Consider the following 20,437-nt stretch of genomic DNA (forward strand, 5'->3'; position numbering starts at 1 on the left):
GTGAATACAGGTCTCCAACCATTTGTCCTGTGCAAAGGAACTCTGATTGTGTTATTATTAAAATATACTACAACGCCAAGAAAAAAAACAAACTAAAGGGAATCTAATCCACACCAGATTAGAAGTGACTCAGGGTTTGGGTCAGACATGAAAGGTACCAAACCTAATACTAAGGTACAAGAAGCAATAGCGTAATCCACACAGGTGTGTAACAACGAGGACCAATAGAAGAGAGCAATGCAATACAATATTCCAGCGCCGCCCTCCTGTTTCTGTTGCACCTAAATAACCAACTAATCATCATTGCCATCAGGTGTGCAACAGGAGACTCCGCCCATGAGCAGTCAGCCAGGAAACTGGAGACTGAAAAATAAAAAACAGCAGAAGCAGAGAACGGGGACATGACAAGATAAAGGTAGGGTGCAGATCTAGGATTTTTTTTCTAACCTTACAAGATGTCTTTTTGAACTTCTAAGTAAATAGTGCTTACATCTTAAATTAAAAATTGGTGCATATCGAAGAGATCGGTTTCAGTCAGGGTGTTGATCGAAATTAGGACTGTACATCCTTGGTCTGGGCCCCTTTAACAATGCACAGGCAGCTCTACTCAGCTTTACTTGTCTTAGATTAGGGCTGTCATTTTTCCACTTCACCTGCTCAGTCGAAGCGATACATGCTAACAGATGACTACAGTGCAGGACACCGAGGGTCTCCTGTGGTTACTTTTCAGTGGGAGACAAAATTAATCCAGGGCACGCTGAGGGCAGTAAAAAAAAAACGCACTCACTAAAGTGGAGACTGTGAAGTACAATAGTGCAGAGGTAAGCTACAGTAACAGGGTTAAGTTAACGTTAGCTCACCTGTTGGTTTTTCCAATTGCTTGTCCTGCATCTTTAAAGTCACTTTAAAGTGAAAATAACTGTCTTCTACATTTGACACACCAAAGAGAAGAGTTTTGTTAACAGCGTTGCCAAATTTTAATGATTAAAAAAAAAATCACTAGGTATATAAATTGAGGCTTCAAAATCATTAAAAATCAAGCCATTCTATCTGCTCTCAAATGCTGTGGGCATGCCCACTGAATGCGCTGAAACCACACCCCACTCATCTGTCAATTGTCAATCAAATAACATTTATATGACCCGGAAAATTTTATGCTACTTCATCTTGCATCTTTCTTATGCTTCAACATAACTACATGTTTAAACTGGGAAAATACAGTTATATCCACTTAAAGCCTCCGGTGGCTAGAATATATCCTGCCGGCTTGTAGGGTCCTTTCCAAGCTGTGACAAAAGGTGCTCTAAAGCACCGTCCACATCGTCGCTGTCATGTCAGACTATTTCCCTCACTCTTGCGCCTTCTCTCCATGATGTGCATGGACACACTGTCAACAGTGAGGCAATCTGAAGGTGCCACGCCAGCCCCATGTTGGCTGTCAAGTCAAAAACTCTGCCCTCCTTGCTCTTCTGCTGTTCTCTGTGTGACGTGCACGTACTCAAAGCCAACAACGAGGTGCTCTAAAGCGGCCACACCACCTTTCTCACTGTGACATACATTCACAGCTTACAGTCCAAATCAGCCACAGCACAGGACTAGCCAAAGAAAACATACATTTTCAGGGTGTAGGCATAGGTTGCTATCCAACTGCATGTCGCAATTGTGCCAGTTTTAGCCACGCACACCAAAAATCTAATCCAATCCAATCCACTTTATTTATATAGCACAAATTAAACAAACACAAGGTTTCCAAAGTGTTATCCAACAAAAATCTAACTGAAGTGGTAAAAAAGTTTAACACTACGGCTCCACAATTGAGTACCGATACAACATAGTTCTCAGTCTTTGCACAATTTCATAATTTAAAATTTATTTAGAAACAAATCACTGAATTCAATTTACAAGGTATTTAAGTTACACTTGATGAAGAATCTTCTCAACCAATGAGTGGTTTACTTAAAAGTGGTTTACTTATCAGATCGGCATACTTAAAACCAGCTGAACATGTATTAGAAATAATACCACAATGTACTTGATGGATCCTGCTTTTACCAATAGAAAATCATCAATAGCCAATGTCATGGAAAGCCCAGCAGTTACTGTGCAGTTAAATAGTTATTCTTCTTAATTCTACATGATACAATGTAACGAATATCATCGACTCCAAACCAAAGAACAAATGGCCGTCCAAACCAGCCGTCAGTAATAAAGTCACACCTCATCCTTTCTTCTGAAGACAGAGTGGTAACTCAAGACCCCCAATGGGTACAACGACTAAAACACAGAAGGTATGGACTAACTTAATTAGCAACAAAGTTGGATCTGCAAAGTCACAAACTGGTGGATCAAAGAAAATTCGTCCCTTTTGAAGGTTCCGTTATCAACAATAAGCGAGCCCCTGTGGTGATAAAGTGTTGCGGAACAGTGAAGCAACAGCACTCCTAAGAGGGGAATCTTGGGACTGACAAACTGGTGATACAAAGCTTAAGCTCGTGTTTTGTTTTCCTATATTGCAGATGATGAAATGTGATTTTATTACTGATGTTTGTTAAGATGGGTTACATTTTCCCTGGTATTCCTTTCCTCTTGTATGAACAAATATAGGAAAGAATAGTATTAGGGTGGTGGTGAAGTTAAAAATGACACAATAAGTCATCTTTAGATTGAAATGAACAATTCATGACAAAGTTGTTTTCCGTACCTCAAGACTAGGTAAAAAATAATGAGACAAGCGTGAGATACAAGAAAAGGTTTAGTCACCCCAAAGCAGCCACTTGGTCCCAAACATAGCCACGGCGGTGTGACTCGCCTAGCCAGCCAGACCTCGGCACCATTGGTCCCAGAAAACTGAATTTCAGCAAAGCTGAACTTTCTTCTTCCTTCAAGTCGGTGCTCATGGAAAACTCTCTCTGCTGGCCTCCTTCATCTTTTGCTGCGGCTTCAAACAGTGAGTCAAACTTTGCTATTTACAAAAATTAAGTACAAATTGGTGCCTCATATATTGGGATTAATATTACGAGTGGGAAAGTCTTACGAATCTCACCCTTGGCCCATGAAAGTACATAGTAACGGTTCAGCTTAGGCAGCTCACCCTGTGTCATCCATCCCTCGCTATTTGCCTCAGCATTCTTAAGTAAAATATATATTTTCCTCCCTTTTTCTCTTTGATTGCATTTTACTCTGTACTTGTAGAATTAGAAATTAAACCTGAGAAAATATGTGCACTGTGCTCTTTGTGTTTCTTGAATCAAAGATTAGAACCTCTAACATCGTGGAACTAACCAAATTACTTTAACGTAGTAACCGTTCAGAAATGACTGATTTATCGAGGTTTTGGTGTTGCGAGGACCTGTTCATTTAAAAAAAAAAAAAAAAAAAAGCAACGTGGTGCCCCTTAAAACGATAAAGATCGTATTCGAGCTACCAACACTTAGTTTCACTTTTTCTGACTAGTGATCGCGGGAGTTACTGCTGGCAGTCCCTTTTGTGATCGTAGAACAAATTTAAGTCCATTTATTGACTCACCGATGCACGCTACAACAATTATGACACACATTGTGGTTTTATCATCACTATATAATTCCCATCACCTATCTGCGTATAATGTCATGTACGGATAGATTTAGCCATGGAGTGGAACAATACAGAGGTGGAGATTGTGGTGTGAGCATATAGCATCATCTCCTCTAATTAGCTATCATATAAATAGTGGTCATTTATTATTAAAGCTGCAGGAGAAGCCTTGCCATGCATGAATTTGCCAGCCAGAGTGTTAAATCGTGCCTCATTTAAAAAAACTAAGTAAACCAGTGTTATTCGCAAATAGGCATTGTCTCCAAACCAATCCAGTTTGTTTTGTTGCTAAGGGGGAGCAAACACGGAGGTCTCAGATGAACCGCTACGGTGTCTAGCAGGTGAAGTTGCTCTGCAGAGTTATGTGTTGTGTCAACACTGCAGAAAGATGATCAATATGGTGCTCGAGCAGGGCGGTTTCCCATCTTTCCACATCCCCACGGTGCTATTACCCACACCCACCCGACATTTTCCCTCCTACATCTATGACGAGACTTCTTAGATTATTGTCTTTCCGTAGCTAAATTAGCTTTCTCCCGTGTTGTTCAGCGGCGAGAGACATTCCCTATTTGCATGCCAGTCATGTGCACCCCATCCCGACCCTGCCAATTAATGATAATTTGATACTTGATCGTGCAGGGGAGTCCACAGCTCATTGCTGAGCTTCACAGAGGGGCAATTACAGGGTCACCTGTGGTGGACATGCGCCTAGAGGGAGGAGTGACGCATTTGACGAGTAAATGAGATGGAACAGCAATTATGCCATCAGGCGTCTCCTGAAAACAGGAAATCAATTTTTTTTTTTTTGGGGTCCAATTTACAACTATATACTCCCAGAATGTTTTACAACTTACACTGAATATTGTTATAAATTAAAGATTACAATTGCTTGGTGTACGTGGCTTTTAATGCTTGGATCCATACCTAAAAACAACAAACATTTACAGACCAGGAAAACTTCTATAATTGCTTACTGTCTGAATGTTATTGATGTCATTAATAACAAAGAAAACAAGAAATATTTGGATATATTTGTACAATACAAACAAGTTTTCAGCACGGGGGGGAAGTGTTTAGCTAGTCTGGGTTTAAATCTCAGGTCAGTCCCTCCGGTATTGAGTTTGCACAGTACAGTATGTTGTCCTCGTAATTGTATGGGTTCTATCTGGGTGCTCCGGCAGCAATGAAAACTCTACAGCGTCCATGGGTAGTGCTGTACCGCTTATCCTCACTAGGTTCGTGGGTATGGGTGGGAATGTGAGAGCAAATGTTTTTTGTCTCTCTGTGCCCTAAGATTGGCTGATACTTGATCAGTCTAGGGTGTACCCCGCTTCTTGCCCAGTCAGCCGGGATAGGCTACAACGCACCCGTGGCCCCAAAGAGGATATATGTTATAGAAAATAGATGGATAGATATACAAAATTTCACAGCTCAGATATAACAAGACAGACAAACAGAATAGCTTGGATTCATTCATTTATTCATTTTCCAAACCGCTTATCCTCACTCGGGTCGCGGACGTGCTGGAGCACTATCCCAGCTATCTTCGGGCGAGAAGCGGGGTACACCCTGAACTGGTCGTCAGTCAATCGCAGGGCACATATAAACAAAGAACCATTCGCACTCACATTCACACCTATGGGCAATTTAGAGTCTGCAGTTAACCTACCATGCATTTTTTTGGGGATGGGGGAGGAAACCGGAGTACCCGGAGAAAACACACGCAGGAACGGGGAGAACATGCAAACTCCACACAGGCGAGGCCTGATTTGAACCCGTGTCCTCAAAACTGTAAGGCAGATGTGCTTACCCCCCCAAAAAAAAAACACAGAACTTGGGCCAAGGAGACATCTTAGGAGACCAATACTTTACTACAGTGGTGACTCATCATAAGGATTTGTCTTTGTTTGCAATATGTTTTTTTATTTATAGATTGTGAAATGATGTCTATGAACATATTCTTCTCGGAATTCTTATGGTGCTGTTTTTGTAAAAAATCTCCATAATGTGTTAGGCTGTCGGACATCCTTTTCCTATCCAGGGTCATGAACCTTTCCAAACCTCATTTGTCAACCCACTTGGTGAGCATAAGCCATTTTTCATTGCCTTATGATTGAGCTCACACAGCACACTTCACAGCCACAGTAGTAAGCGAATCCAACGGTACATCAGAGGAGTAGCAGTGGAAGTGGTCTCCCAGAAGCTGCGACGTGCTGGAATGAGGAGCGTTGTTTTGAAGAGTTCCTACAGATGTGTGGTGGAGAACATCCTCAACACCAGCATCACGTGTGGAACAGCAGCTGCTCGGCTGCAGAGAGGAAGGCACAAGAAAGGACGGTAAATGCTGCTCAGGAGGTTGCGGAGAACAGCCTTCTCACCACCATAGACATCTTTAACAGCAGATGTAGAAAGAGGGCTCCCTGCATCATCAAGGACCCAATCCACCCCTCACACCCTCTTTTCCATCCTCTCCCCTCAAGCTAAAGAGGCTAAAGAGCATCCAGTGTAGGATCACCAGGCTGAGGAACAGCTTCTTTCTGGAAGCTGTCAGACTGTTAAACTCGAACAATGCCCTGTAGCCCCGACATCAGAATCAGAATCAGAATCATCTTTATTTGCCAAGTATCTTCAAAACACACAAGGAATTTGTCTCAGTCACAACCTCATGCCTGTTCATCCCTGCACGATGAACACCTAATTCTCTTTTATATGTACAAATGACCATGTAAATATCATGCACTATTGAGGCCTCTTGCATTTGTATTTCTTCTGCATCCACATCCTTATTGCATTTCCATATTTGCGCACACTGACAACTGGGGAGAAACATTTCTTTTATCCTTGTATTTTACTTGTATCTTATTTTCTTATTCTATTTTTATTTCATAGGTCTTGGGTCTTATTGGGCTTTTCTGGGACAATTGCCATTGTGTTAGTGTGTTTAATCTGTGTGTGCTAGACCTTGCTGAGAATCTCCAACGGTTCCTCCCTTATTGGTGGCCTTCATCCCTGATTCAACTCTCCAATCGGTGCCAAGCAAGGAGGCCTGTTCGCAGATTGGACCTCAGGAATGTGCTGCATTCGTTAGCCACGACAGCATTTAAAAAGGACTCTTTAGCCTTTAGTGTTGGCTGGCTGTAATTTCATGTTAACAGTCAGTCCCTATACCTCTTGTTTGGAAGGTACCGCTGTCTTTGTATTGATCTGCAGAATAGTTAACAATATACAAATAATTTTTGTGTAGTATGTGCCAACAGTCGAGATTTGTAGGAGAATTTACTCTTTAAGATATATATTGAGGCATATTGTTCGGCTGTTCCTCGTATTAAGGGCAAGTGTTTGTCCTTTGGCATGCCGCCTGTGACATTTTCTGCGGAGGGATACTAGTAAATTTATTTCCTTTGCTTTTTAATGGCAGTACTTTGTTGTAAAAATTAAATTGGTGCAATTTGGTTTTGACTATATTAGTTTAGTTAATTTTTGTATTTTACAGCTGTCTCGAATTAAAAGACGTTTTATGTTCACAAACTGTTATTTCAATGTTAATCCCTTTCGCCGTCATAAATCATTCAAAAAGGTTGTAACGTGTTGGTCTGACAATTAAATTCCTTAAATCCTTGAATCTTTCAATGGCTTTGAGATGTAGCCACATTGTTTTATAACAGTAGTGGCTGGTGTCACAGTGCTTCAGCTAACTTGCACAAACACTGTCACCTAAAACGGAGTGTTTGATGTCAATGTGACAAAAATGGCAGCTAGCTGAATATCAGGGTGGCATAGTTTTCCCAGTCTTCCTACTGATTCCTCATATTCATGTCACATTATTATTGTATCTTTTTTGTCAGTTTAGGAGCCTGGTACATCCTGTCATCCGCAACATTTTTTTGTTTTTGTTTAGTTTAGTTTTTTACACCGCTGTGTTTAAAAATACTTCCGTACTTTCTGTTGGATTTGGAACTATAACAAATATTTACCAAATGTCAATGGAGAGCTAATTAAGTGTTTTTCTCTCGTAAAGGTGTAACTTGGAAATGCCCAATGTAATTAGATCATAAAATGTGAAACACCAGTTTGAGGCAAGACACTGAAGGATGTTTTTAACCCCTTATAGTGCACTCATAAAAATAGTGGGAAATGAAATATTTGAACTCCAGCAAATTTAGCACTGGGTGTCCTTGGTTAACAATAGAATTCTGTTTGTATGGCGATGACATGTAATGTGCCCCTGTCTTTTACTAACCTGTGCAACTGTAAAGTTCATTTTCCGTACCGCTTATCCCCACTCGGGTCGTGGGCGTGCTGGAGCCTATCCCAACTATCTTCGGGCGAGAAGATACCCTGAACTGGTCGCCAGTCAATCACAGGGCACATATAAACAAACAACCATCGCACTCACATTCACACCTATGGACAATTTAGAGTCGTCAATTAACCTACCATGGATATTTTTCGGAATGTGGGAGAAAACCAGACTACCTGGAGAAAATCCACGCAGGCACGGGTAGAACATGCAAACTCTACAGTGGTGAGGCCAGATGTGAACCCGGGTCCTCAGAACTGTGAGGCAGATGTGCTCACCAGTTGTCCACCGTGCCGCCCTTGTAAAGTCATATTTTCAGTAAATATTTGATGAAAAAGAGTTTCAAGCCATAACCATCAATCCATCCATCTATTTTCCATACTGCTTATCCTCACTAGGGTCGCGGGTGTGCTGGAACCTATCCCAGCTGACTGGGCGAGAGGCGGTGTACACCCTGAACTGGTTACCAAACAATCGCAGGGCACATAGAAACAAACAACCATTTGCACTCACATTCACACCGACGGGCAACTTAGAGTTTTCAGTTAACCTACTGTGCATGTTTTTGGGATGTGGAAGGAAACCGGAGTACCTGGAGAAAACCCACGCAGGCACGGGGAGAACATGCAAACTCCACATAAGGGAGGCCGGAATCGAACCTTATGCTGAGGTGTGTCACCCATTTTGAGTCAAGATTAGATTTTAAGGGCCACTTGTGGTGGTTTCCAGTTAGACAGCAATTGCTACATGTTCTTTTTTTTTTATTTTATTTTTTTTTTTTTTTTACTAATTTACTGTAGTTCTTGTTCCTAGTCTTGTGAGATACTGTGTCACTAACTTCGCTTAATCCCCCTATTTTACTTCTGCATCTTTTAGCGCAATTATTTAGCAATATGAATTCCTTAATACTGCTAATTACCATAACATTATTCATTCTAATTTGATTAGTATAGTACACACTGCTTATCACAGATGCAGTCCTCCTATCTCTCTAGCTACTACCCTTTCCTCTATCTGAACCCGACTAATTGAGGCAGATGGGCGCCGCACATGGAGTCTCGGCTCTGTTTGAGGTTTCTTCCTTAGAGGGAGTTTTCCTCGCCTTGGGTGCTGAGTGCTTGCTCATGTGGGGTTCAAATGCAAAAGCAGCCATTTCAATTTTTGGGAATTTAGAGAAAAAATATTAAATTTCTGGTTTCCATGTTAAAAGTAATCTTTTTTATGGAGGCTATTCTGAGTCAATTTAAAAAATTTAGTTTTGTTGATAGTCTTTCAAAGATGTCTTTTATGTAAGTTCATTGCAAAACCAGAAAAATCACAGAATTAAATAATAATTCTGTGATTTTCAAATATCAACCATTGAACATTTTTCACATTAGATTGAAAGTACACTGAAATGGTATTATGCTTTGTAAATAAAATTTCATAACAGCTGAGTGTACTACAACTAGAGTTCCTTACACTAACCCTTAACCTTAACTTAAATTAACCCTTAATCCTAACCCTTCAAAGAGAAAGGAGACAAATCACATTGATTGCACAGATTTTGTAGCGGGGGTTTCATATGATAAATGAGCATGACGATTGGTATCTTCCTGTGTTCTCTGTCAAAGCACTTTGGAAAGGTGTTTTTAAAGGTGCTATATAAATAAAGTTCTTATTAGTATTTTCTTCTCCATTGCTGCTATCGTCAAGATCCTGTTGACCCAATTATTTGCGACCAACATCGGCGAAGGGCTCCTTGTAGACTCTCCGGACCTGATCACTAAAACCAATCTCACCAATGATCTCATGAGTCTCTTGAACTGTTTTACGCAACTAACCATAGGCAATACAGTTGAAAGTTATCATATTTTACGCTCACCGTGAAGCACAGTCGAAGCGATTGTACATTAGCAGCATCTTAATGAGAAATTATGGACCTAGACATTTTTACAGGACGGATGTGATGAGTAACGAGTTTTTTTGTGGGGGCTAAGCCACCCTAAACCGTCCAAACCTAGTTGTGTCGTCCTGCATGATGATGTAAATACTGTATGCATGGGCGAGTGACTGGCTACAGTGTAAATGATGTAAGCTGCATTAAAATGCATATTATTGAATGTGCACGTGAGCTTTATTCAAGTATGCAGCAACAGCAAAGCACAACTGACATCAGACCCAGAAGTTTATTTCTTCGGTCATAAACAGAGATATCATGGAGCAACAGCACCATTCATTGTCAAATTACTGTACTGCAACAGATATGGCTATTTTCTGAACATAAATAAATAAATAAATTTCAACCAGCTTGGGAGTTGTTTGGCTTTGCTGTGTTAGGAAATACAACATCGAATAATGCCACGAAAGGCAGTCTGCTAGTAGGCGCAGCTCTATTTTTTGTCTAAATGCCGCTTGTTGGCTTTTGTGTTGCAGCCCGTCAATTGGTCTCTGGTGGTAATAGACCTGCTCCATATCTAAAGTGCCCCGACACAATTTCTATTGTGAATTGTCGCTATCTAAATAAAATGACTCTCTGCGTGCAATGAATGATAGTATTTATAAAATAACACATCTTTCAACAAGATGCTATAAACAACCTTGACAAAGATTCTCCAGTACTTTTGTGTTAGTATTGCATAACAAGCCACAATCACTTTCAAAAGGTGGAGAGTCAGCTCATCAGTAAACTGTTAAAAACGATGCACCACTATAACAACGTTAAGTCTCAGAACTGTAAACTGTGAGAGACCTTCCATAAAATCCCATAATGCATCATAGCTATTGTTCAACTACGTCCTCCATTCATCTATGTTGCCACTCTCCAGACCCTTTTGCTTTTTAGTTGCACAAATCCCGCCCAATACACTCCCACTTAAGTGGTAGCACTAAGTCTGTTTGCTCTGATTGTCCTTGAACGTCCCCTGTGGCCAGTTGTGGTGTAATGGCCGGGGACTTGCAGCCTCTTAGGAAAGGAGGGGGGAGGGGGGAGGGGGGTGGGGGATCATGTCTAATCAATGAATACTGCCCCCTGATGACACCCAAAGAACTAGTGTGGAGGCTGTATTAGATTTCATCGTCAATGCTTGTGAATGGGATTGACCACAAGAATAGACACAGTGGTACAGCTAAATTAAAGGTCTTCTTTGTGTGCGTGTGTGTGTGTGTGTGTCTGTGTGTGTGTGTGTGTGTGTGTGTGTGTGTGCGACAAGCAAGACCCTGGTAAATAAAGCTTTGAGGGATGATGATTCGGTTCAAGGACGACACATTGACACAGGCCAAATAACTTATTTCAAATTGAAGCACTACCATTACCACTGAAGAAAATATATATTTATATGTGGAACCGCCTCCCTGCAGACGAGGTTCATCTTTTTTATTTATTTCTTAGGTAGACTTCTGTTTGGATCGACAAAGCAAAGGAGATGAAATGGATTTGAAAATCAAAAGTTGAAGCCTTAACCGAAAACACTTTTCTGGTCAAAAGGTGAGGAAATGGATCCTGCGAATTGAAACCAAACAGACATGATGATTTGAAAGAAGCCGACTCACTACAGGAAGCATTCTTAAAATCTTAGTAATAATTGATTACCTACGAGAGCTCCAAATGTGGTGTCTAGACATTTAACGCCTGGGGAGCTTGGCCGGGAAAACACAGCATTAATGTTTAAGAAGACACAGCTGACAGTAGGCTAGGGTTGGAAGCTCACACTACAAACGTGATCATGTCGTCTTGTTCGGCCTTAAGGGCAAACATTTCTGACCCCCCGCCCCGACCATACTGTGTGTATATATAGATATATTATATTATTTAATTAACTAAAATGACATTTGAGTCGGCTTTTATTCTATGAAAAAAAAGAAGGAAAATAAACCCACTTGTTTGTGGAGACGTTGCCTTTATCTGCTTGTGCATCTACAATGTGCGGTTGATGCTTGAAATTGCATAAATTGGACCCCTTGGGACTGAGTGAGCGAGGTTATATGGAGTGGTGAGGTGTTCTGCCTTTTAGTGATGAGTTTCTGCTTTAGATTTGCCCACTGCATACATTTAGCAACTGTGTTTTGAAGAATTTTTCACTATCTGCCAAACTGCTGATAGCTTTTATCTCGTTAAACTCATAAGTCATCTCACTTGCATCTCAAGGAACCACTGTGCTTTGATTCAAATCACCTTTATCATCTTTAATGTTAAGACTGAGGGCACAGTTTTTGTAGACGGCGAATCTGCGTTGGAGCGCAAAACCTGCCATGTCTTCATTTTTGTGCAAGCACAAGGCTCGCTGCGCATGTTTGCTAATTTGGTAGCCCGGTCAAGCGCCTAGCTGGGCGCAAGGAGGGTATGCCCTTTGAGATGGGCCAGTGCTCAGTCACAATTTGATGGAAAAAAGTCGGTCAAAACGCAGTTGGTAGACTGCTGGTCTAATGCGATTTTGGTTAATTTGATCGGGGCACAGGCAGACAAATTCTGAGCTCCACGGGTATGCGTGATGGATGGCAGATGTAATCCATTCATAAATATGTGAACAGCGGACATCAAACCCTCCGATTCATTGTAGAAATCAATTCAATTCATTGAATACATTATTTATTTCTTTATTTTAACCTGCCACTGGCTGGCACACAGCTATGGGGAGATGGGGGGTATATGAACGATTGGAGCTGACATATTTAAGTCACCAGTGGTTATCACCAGCGCATTGAGTATTTTATACTGTAATGGTTCCCGCTCACATTGTCTGTTGCCACCCCAGCCAAGAGCAGTGACAATGCTCCCATACTTTTCCTTCCCAGATGGGGTGGCCCCCTGCCAGACAGCCAATGGCACCCCCCCCCCCACCCCAAATGGTCCTCAGCCAGCCAAACTATGACACATCAATACTTATTTGTTGCTAAGTGAATAAATCACATTAAGCCTCATTCGGATAGATAGATGACTGCATGGATTGATGAATGGATGGATGGATAGATGGATGGCTAGGCAGACAGATAATTATATGCAAATCCATGACTGACAGGGCCATTCACAGTCCATGTTTTCAAATAATTAGTGATATATTGTTATTCATAATATAAAAAGTTACCTATTGTGCTTGGAGCTCCAAGCTAATAATCAATCTCATTATCCAACCACTTTTTAAATTCCCCTTGCTTTTTTTCTGTTTTGTATCCTGAATAAATACTGAGGGAGCTAAACAAAGGGAGATAAACAAACCATTTTAATGTGTGAGTGACGTGGTGGCATGGTATTACAAAGTAAAATGTTGTATTAACGAACTTTGAAGCAGTTTATTTGAATAATAGGCAGCCCCTTGCTGACCCTGTCAATCAAAATGCTGGGAAGTGAAAGAAAAAATACTTTAGTCCTGTTACATTCTGTTGTGTTATTCCTTGATGTGTGCATCGACTGGGCACCTACCTTTTTTTTTTTTTGCTTCATCCCTTGTGTAAAATGCACATTAAAATTAAGTGGCACCTGTCAACCACAACTAAGGGCATTGATGACAAGTCAGTATTCATTTTTGTGTTGCTTTGTAGTGTTTTAGGTTGAATTTTGTTTAATTGGCTTTGTACATCATACTTTTTTTGGGCATCGTAATACATTTTTTTAAAACGTGGGAAACCCCACACACGGTGAGGATAAAGTCAGTACACATAATGCTATTTCCATTTATGATTGTCTTTGTATCATAACGACGGTATACTCAAGATTCGTCACTTCTTCTCCATAGGTGTTTTTTTTTTCCACTTCCGTGTTCTCGAGCATCTTTTTGGAGAGTCAGAAAACTTAATTGGTGGCCTGTTGCTTTATATTTTGATGCCGTAAAGGAATGTGCATAATATCTTTTTGTTAAAGTTGGTCAGGAATGACCTATGCTAAATGTGGATTAAGAGTTGCATTGACACACCTTTCCAAGGCATTTTTTAACCCTAACAAAGGTCTCTTTAGTTTCACATTAGTTTCTGTAATTTAGCCGACAAAAGCAAATCTCTTGAAAAAGAAGGGAGAGTACCCTTCCATGAATGCAACGAACTTGAGAAAACTCCTTAAAATTCACAGGAGGTGCAATGATTAAAACGCTGATGAGGGGGTTGTCGACCTCAACAACATCTGGGAGCAACCTCGTTCCAGATGAGATTGCACAAGTTTCCACACATGAGCATCATCTTTAAATTCCCTCCACGTACTTGCTGAGGATTTACACTCCAGAGAGAGAACGGTTTCTTTGGCAATAATGTCGAGCGTCCTGGACTCATCAAGATCTCCTCATCCCCTTTGAAGTCAATAGATCTTTTTTTGTTTCTTTATATTTCTATTTTTACTTTCAGAAAAATGTTCTTGAGGAAGGTACAGTGGTTGCGCATACCAATGGAACATTACAACAGACAGTAAATACTAATCAGTGATAGGGTTTTGTCTTCTTGTTTTGCTTGGAATAAGCCATCACGGTTGTGAAGTGACCATTAAGTAGCCGTTCAGATTCTGTAATATGTAGAAGGTTTGAGAACAAAGTTGATAATTACTGAATGCCTTCTGTTGTTTTGGGTGTAGAACGTCGCAGAGTGTATGGTAATACCAGCAGTTAAAGATCAAAATAAGCAATCTAAGTCAATTTGGATGTCATGGTCTATGTTTTGGTTTATGTTGTGTTTTGTTTTGTTTCATGTTTTCCTGTGTTCCATGTTTTTCATGTCTTGTGTGCTCATTTAGTTATTGTGTCCACCTGTTCTCATCAACGTTCTACCTTGTGTCAACCAATCAGCTCCGTCCAGCCACTCGTGTCTTGTCCAGGTGTTCCTCGTTGCCTCGTCAATCTGTTTGTATTTAGTTCCCTGGTTTCTTTCAGTGTAGAATGTTGTTTGTCTCCCTATGTGTCCTGTGATTGACTGGTGGCCTGTCCAGGGTATAGTTCGCCTTTCGCCCGACGTCAACTGGGATGGCCTCAAGCTTTTCCGTGACCCTGAACAGGATAAGCAGTAGAGAATATGGGTGGATGGATGCTAAAGAGGTCAGTTCACTTCCTGAATGCTTCTCTTGAGCAAGGACCGATACTTCGCTTCCTCTGATGAGTGTGACAAGCAAACAAAAGACATCGAGTCTGTGACCTCTTGCAAAGTGGTAGATCACAAAGCCGACTTGCTCTCTTGCACACTCAGATCTTTATCTTAACAGTACTTGTTCGGATGAAAAGAATCCAAGAGTGACAGAGTGAGACAGCGTCAGATGTGGAAGAGGAGAGAAAATGGCTTTGCAGCAACCCAAGTGGATCATTGCCTCTTGGCCCACAATGTGATGCAGTAGGGAAGGTGAAAGTGATCGTTTGGAAATAAACACAGCCCACTGGACTGCTACTCAATCAGTACTACTACTGTACCATGGCAGATAACAGCCCAGGGCTTCAAAGTGTTTCAACCAGATGTTCTCTTGAACTGATCGACAGGCTTGCTCTTCACCTCCACACAAGGGAGGGAGAAATGGAGCGATTAGGGGAAAAAAAAGTGTACTTTGTAACATGGACACATATGCTGTTTCACAGCAATAGTTTGCCGCATTGGTGGGTGGTATCTAAATAAATATAGATGTATAATATAAAGCATTTTGACGTGTGAGGTTTGACACACATTCAGAACCAGGAGAAGAGAAGAAAAATATCCTTTGATCCATTTTCGATGGCACTTTTCTTCATTTGATTTGCAGGTGAGCTGGAGCCTATCCCAGCTGACTTTATGTAAGAGCCAGCCTATTGCAGGCCACATATAGACAAATATGGACACTTATCAGCACCAACAGAGGGTTTCAAGTCTTCTGTTAACCTAACATGAATGTTTTTAGGATGTAGTAAGAAGACAGTCAGACCGGAGTTAACCCACGCGAGTATAGGCAGAACGCGCCACGCAGCATAACAAAGAAATTTAAACCCTGAATTTGCAGATATGCTAACCGCTGGCTCATCGTGCTATCCTGAGTTGCAAACCACTCGACTAAAACTTAGATGGGGGTGAGGGAGTTGTAGACATTGTGTGAGACTGGCATACCTCACTAGAGGTGGAGGGTTGAACGTCTTCTGCTCTGGATAGAATCTTAAAAAGTCTCCAGTAACGCCACAAAAGTCACTAGATTTGCCGCTTGTCACTTTCTGGGAAATCAGTTGCTAGAGGGGTTGGAAAAGTTACTAAATATCGCTGTCAACACTGCTAGTAAGTAACTGAAATATGACTTCATACAGCAATACAGCAGCTGGTGGGGGATCAGCCAGTCCACTCTTCACTGTTGCCCTTAATTGACTTGCAATCAATCCCATGTGTAGTCTGCCTTTTGCCCCACATCGACTGGGATGGACTCCAGCTTTTCAGTGACCCTCAAAAGGATAAGCGGGATTGAAAATGGATTTGGCGCAAAAATCAAGCAAGTCAAATCGAGACCCCATTAAATTTCAAATAGCAGCTTTGCACTCTCTCTCTCTCTCTCTCTCTCTCTCTCTCTCTCTCTCTCTCTCTCTCTCTCTCTCTCTCTCTCTCTCTCTCTCATACACCGTTAGTTATTAATTGCATTGATTATTTATTATTATTTTTTTTTAAATGTTCTCAAACTAGTCTTTGTATTGTCTCTTACTTTGTTTTTTCAGCTGAGCGTAAACAGATACTACCGAACTCCGACCATAATGTGTTTGCGCTCAGTGCAAGGTTGACTTATTTTGAATAAGAGTCAAACAGCAGTGTGTGGCTCATTCATCCTGCTGGACACTGAAACTCGAACTTGGCTCAATAGATGAGTCACACCAATGAACCATACTATCATCATATTACATACAGTATACCCAAAAAAACATGTTGATAAGTAGTTTTGAAATACAAAGTCAAGGAAAACATAACTTATTTTTTTTATTTCTTAATATTTATATATAAACATATGTAACATAAAGTGTATTGGTAAAAAAACATGCGTGGAATCTCAACATTATTAAAAGTGACGACAATTTGCAATTTTGGAACAGATTTTACCGAGAAACAAAGTAACGATTCCCTTTCGTGGGCCACACAAAATCATGCGGCGGGCGGCATGTGTCCCCCGGGCTTTGAGTTTGACACCTATGATCTAGAATGTGCTCAGAATCATACATCATCGACAGCTATTTATTAAATCCATACATAAATTTTCTTTACCGCTTATCCTCACTAGGGTCGCGGGCTGCTGGAGCCTATCCCAGCTATCTTCGGGCGGGAGGCGGGGTACACCCTGAACCGGTCGCCAGCCAATCGCAGGACACATAAAAACAAGCAACCATTCGCACTCACATTCACACCTCTGGGCAATTTAGAGTCTTCAATTAACCTACCACGCATGTTTTTGGGATGTGGGAGGAAACCGGAGTGCCTGGAGAAAACCCACCCAGGCACGGGGAGAACATGCAAACTCCAAACAGGCGGGGCCGGGATTAGAACCACGGTCCCCAGAACTGTGAGGCAGATGTGCTAGGCAGATGTGCTAACCAGTTGTCCACCGTGCCGGACTATTTATTAAATACTCCCAAAAATAAAATATATATTGCAAACTATAAACCATGTGGATGATAAATGGAATAATCATATTTACATACATTAGAGATGATGTTGTATGGAGGAATATCAGGGCCACACTGTAATGAAAGTGGTACTACTAGAACAAGGACAACAATAAAATAATATCTAATAATATCTTGGAAATAAAAGATCATTTTAAAAGAATGAATTTATATGTATCGTAGCATGAAGATATATGTGCGTTAAGCTAAGGACTGGTGTGCAAGTCTTACAAACAATGAAATCAATCAATGTTTCGTTGCATCAACATCATCATCAATACAATCAGTTTGAGGTCCCTATGAAGTGAAAATAAATGTCAAATAAACTTGACTAAACACAGAGAAGAATGTTGTTAGCAAACCTACCAAATTTGAAGGATTAAAAATTCGGCAAGAATATAAAATGTGGCTTCAAATCTATTTATCTTCAAACGTGTAATCTATTTAAAAACACTTGGAATTCACTTTGCAGAAGCTTTAATAAAATAAAATATTTTTTTCTTCCAGTATGACATCTTTTGTCTTTCAAAAAGTGATACTTTTTTCCACGTAAATTAGAATTTGTTTCTCGCAGGATCAAAGATTTCTTATGACTTTAATCTGTTATCATTTTTTGTTCCTGAATTGATCTATTTTTCTTGTGTGGTTAAATGCCCTGTAGTGACGCAGCACTACAAACCTTGGTGCACATGAATCACTGTGCAATGCATCAACATGCTGTGTAATTCAGATAAATGAGCTCCATTAATGTTGCTATGTAAGGTGCACATCCCAGATGACTCTAAAGAGAGAAAAGAAAAGCTCAGAAATACGACTAGATTTATCTATTTTTAAGTCCGAGGCACTTCATTCTCAGGGAGGTCAGTGTTTTTTCATTTCTGTGCAAATTCCTCCCATCCAACCCAATTGAGAGTTCTCCCCACCTAATGTGGAGAATGATAACTTCAAATGTACCGAGGCGGTGTTATAATGGAGGCACAGGCTCTCTAGCAAACACTGATCAATACACTATAGACACTTGAGAAAATGACTTTGGCTTCCAAGGTTGCGGTCATTTTTCCCATTTAAATTTGGTTTCTATCTGATGAAGTGACGCTCGTCAAAGATGTGGCATCCTACAAAACGTCTAGGTTATTTTACCTGCATCGCATACGCTGCTGTTGAGATGATTCCAAAATGTTTCGAATGGATAAAGCAAAGGAACCTTTAAAGTCAAATGCCTCTAAATAATAAATACAATAATAAAAATGTCTCGATAGTTGAAACCTGTATTAAGACAAATGTCTACATCCCTCGTGAGACTTTAGATCGGAAAGCAACATAGAAATAACCTTGGGTATGCTTTTTATGTGACTTTTTTTGTGACCTTTAGTCCAAAAGAATGGGTAATCTCAACAATCGGAAGGCGTCCAGCATCGTGGACAATATTGTGTTTGACCTTATCCAAGATGGCGCCTAGCAGTGTGGTCGCCTCGGTAACGCGCTCTCTAGTATTGTCTTTGTTTTTGTGTTTTTCGTCCGTCTTTGGAGACCTTACTACCGGACTATTGCAATATTAGTCATTCGAACTGCTCTAAGTGCTAGAGGACTCTGCATCTTTTTGCACAATTGTTTTTTGTCAATGTCTTTATGTCTCCAAAGTGTTCTGTAAATTGACTGTCTGTTGTACTAGAGCGGCTCCAACTACCGGAGACAAATTCCTTGTGTGTTTTGGACATACTTGGCAAATAAAGATGATTCTGATTCTGATTCTGAAGTTTTCACTGTAAGCTCTCACCAAAATTGCAACACTGGTTCAAAAATGTTGATACTTTACGGCCTTAACTGTGCAGGCCATTGCGCCACAAAGAACGACATAACAATAACTACCACCATTAAATCAGACAAAAAGGGAAACATTTTACATTGGACAGCCTTCTGATCTGTGGCAGGAGCACAACCTTCAAGCAAAAATGTCCAAACAAGCGAGAACGAACGGACAGATCCGCTTCTAAAAAGCTCCCGGAGGGATTGAAACCTACTCAGAGGATGGATTAAACCATGTCGCAGATGGACCCTTGGCTCCATCTTCATTTTTATTTAATGACCTTTTTCAGAGCCAGTCCATCTTTGCACTATTCTGAATGTGTGGCATGGAACCCCAGAATGCATGCAAAGTACTGTATTCATATTACACGAGCATCATTTCAACTTTATCGGAATTAGTTTCATGTGCCAACCTGCTCTCACTTCATGTTTCCTCCATTCCAGCCACATCAGAAACATTATATCAATAATTAATCACACAAAAATTAAAAGACCATAATGTGAATTGCTGGCCCAACCACCTGGAGGGTGCAAACTTTAAATGCATTGCTCTCATTAGTTGCAAAATTGGGTGTAAATGTGAGGTAAATCACACACCCAAGTGGTTTGGTGCAGCTGTTAGAGTGCAGCAATATTGTGCGGAACTGCCTCGACAGGAAGATATTGTTTGACAGCATCTCTGTTTTGTTAGACTGTACCAAATCAACACCAGCAGCCACTATAGTCAAGAACAAAAAATACACCTTCCTGCAATACAGACAGCTGACAGCATAACTGTGCACACTATTCGCCTACATTAAGATCAGTCATCTTCCAGAAGACGAGAATCACTCCTCCCCTTATAGCCTCTATACGGTAGACTTTAGGTGATACTCATGAAAAACTTTGGATCGACAAAATCCAATTTAAAACTAACACACCGAGACATATAAAGTGGCTTATGTCTTATCAAGAGCGATTGTATTGTATTGTATTTTTTATGTTCAGCATAGAAAAATGATGCACGTCAATAGAGATTTGGTAAAATGTGAAATTGGGGGGTATGGTTTAATTAGCCATTAAGGCTCAAGATTTTTTGTAGTCAACTGTGATGTGTTGAAAGATGAGTTAAAGTTTATTAATTGATGACATAATTGCTATTTTCAGCACAGTACAGTGCTCCCCAAAGTTTTTGCACTACGGACAGGTTTCATGTAAAGACCGACGGACGGGAATG

The 20,437-nt window shown here is 40.6% G+C and overlaps 1 long non-coding RNA gene across 1 annotated transcript in view; it reads left to right on the top strand.

Moving 5' to 3' along the window:
* Nucleotides 1-318: 318 nt before the first annotated feature.
* The window catches only part of LOC133475870 (uncharacterized), a 41,834-nt gene continuing 21,715 nt past the window's right edge, over nucleotides 319-20,437 (top strand). The window contains exon 1 of the long non-coding RNA XR_009787960.1: nucleotides 319-415. This is a non-coding gene — a long non-coding RNA (uncharacterized LOC133475870). The remainder of the gene's footprint in view (nucleotides 416-20,437) is intronic.

Source organism: Phyllopteryx taeniolatus, chromosome 3, assembly GCF_024500385.1.
Source record: "Phyllopteryx taeniolatus isolate TA_2022b chromosome 3, UOR_Ptae_1.2, whole genome shotgun sequence".
NCBI lineage: Eukaryota > Metazoa > Chordata > Actinopteri > Syngnathiformes > Syngnathidae > Phyllopteryx > Phyllopteryx taeniolatus.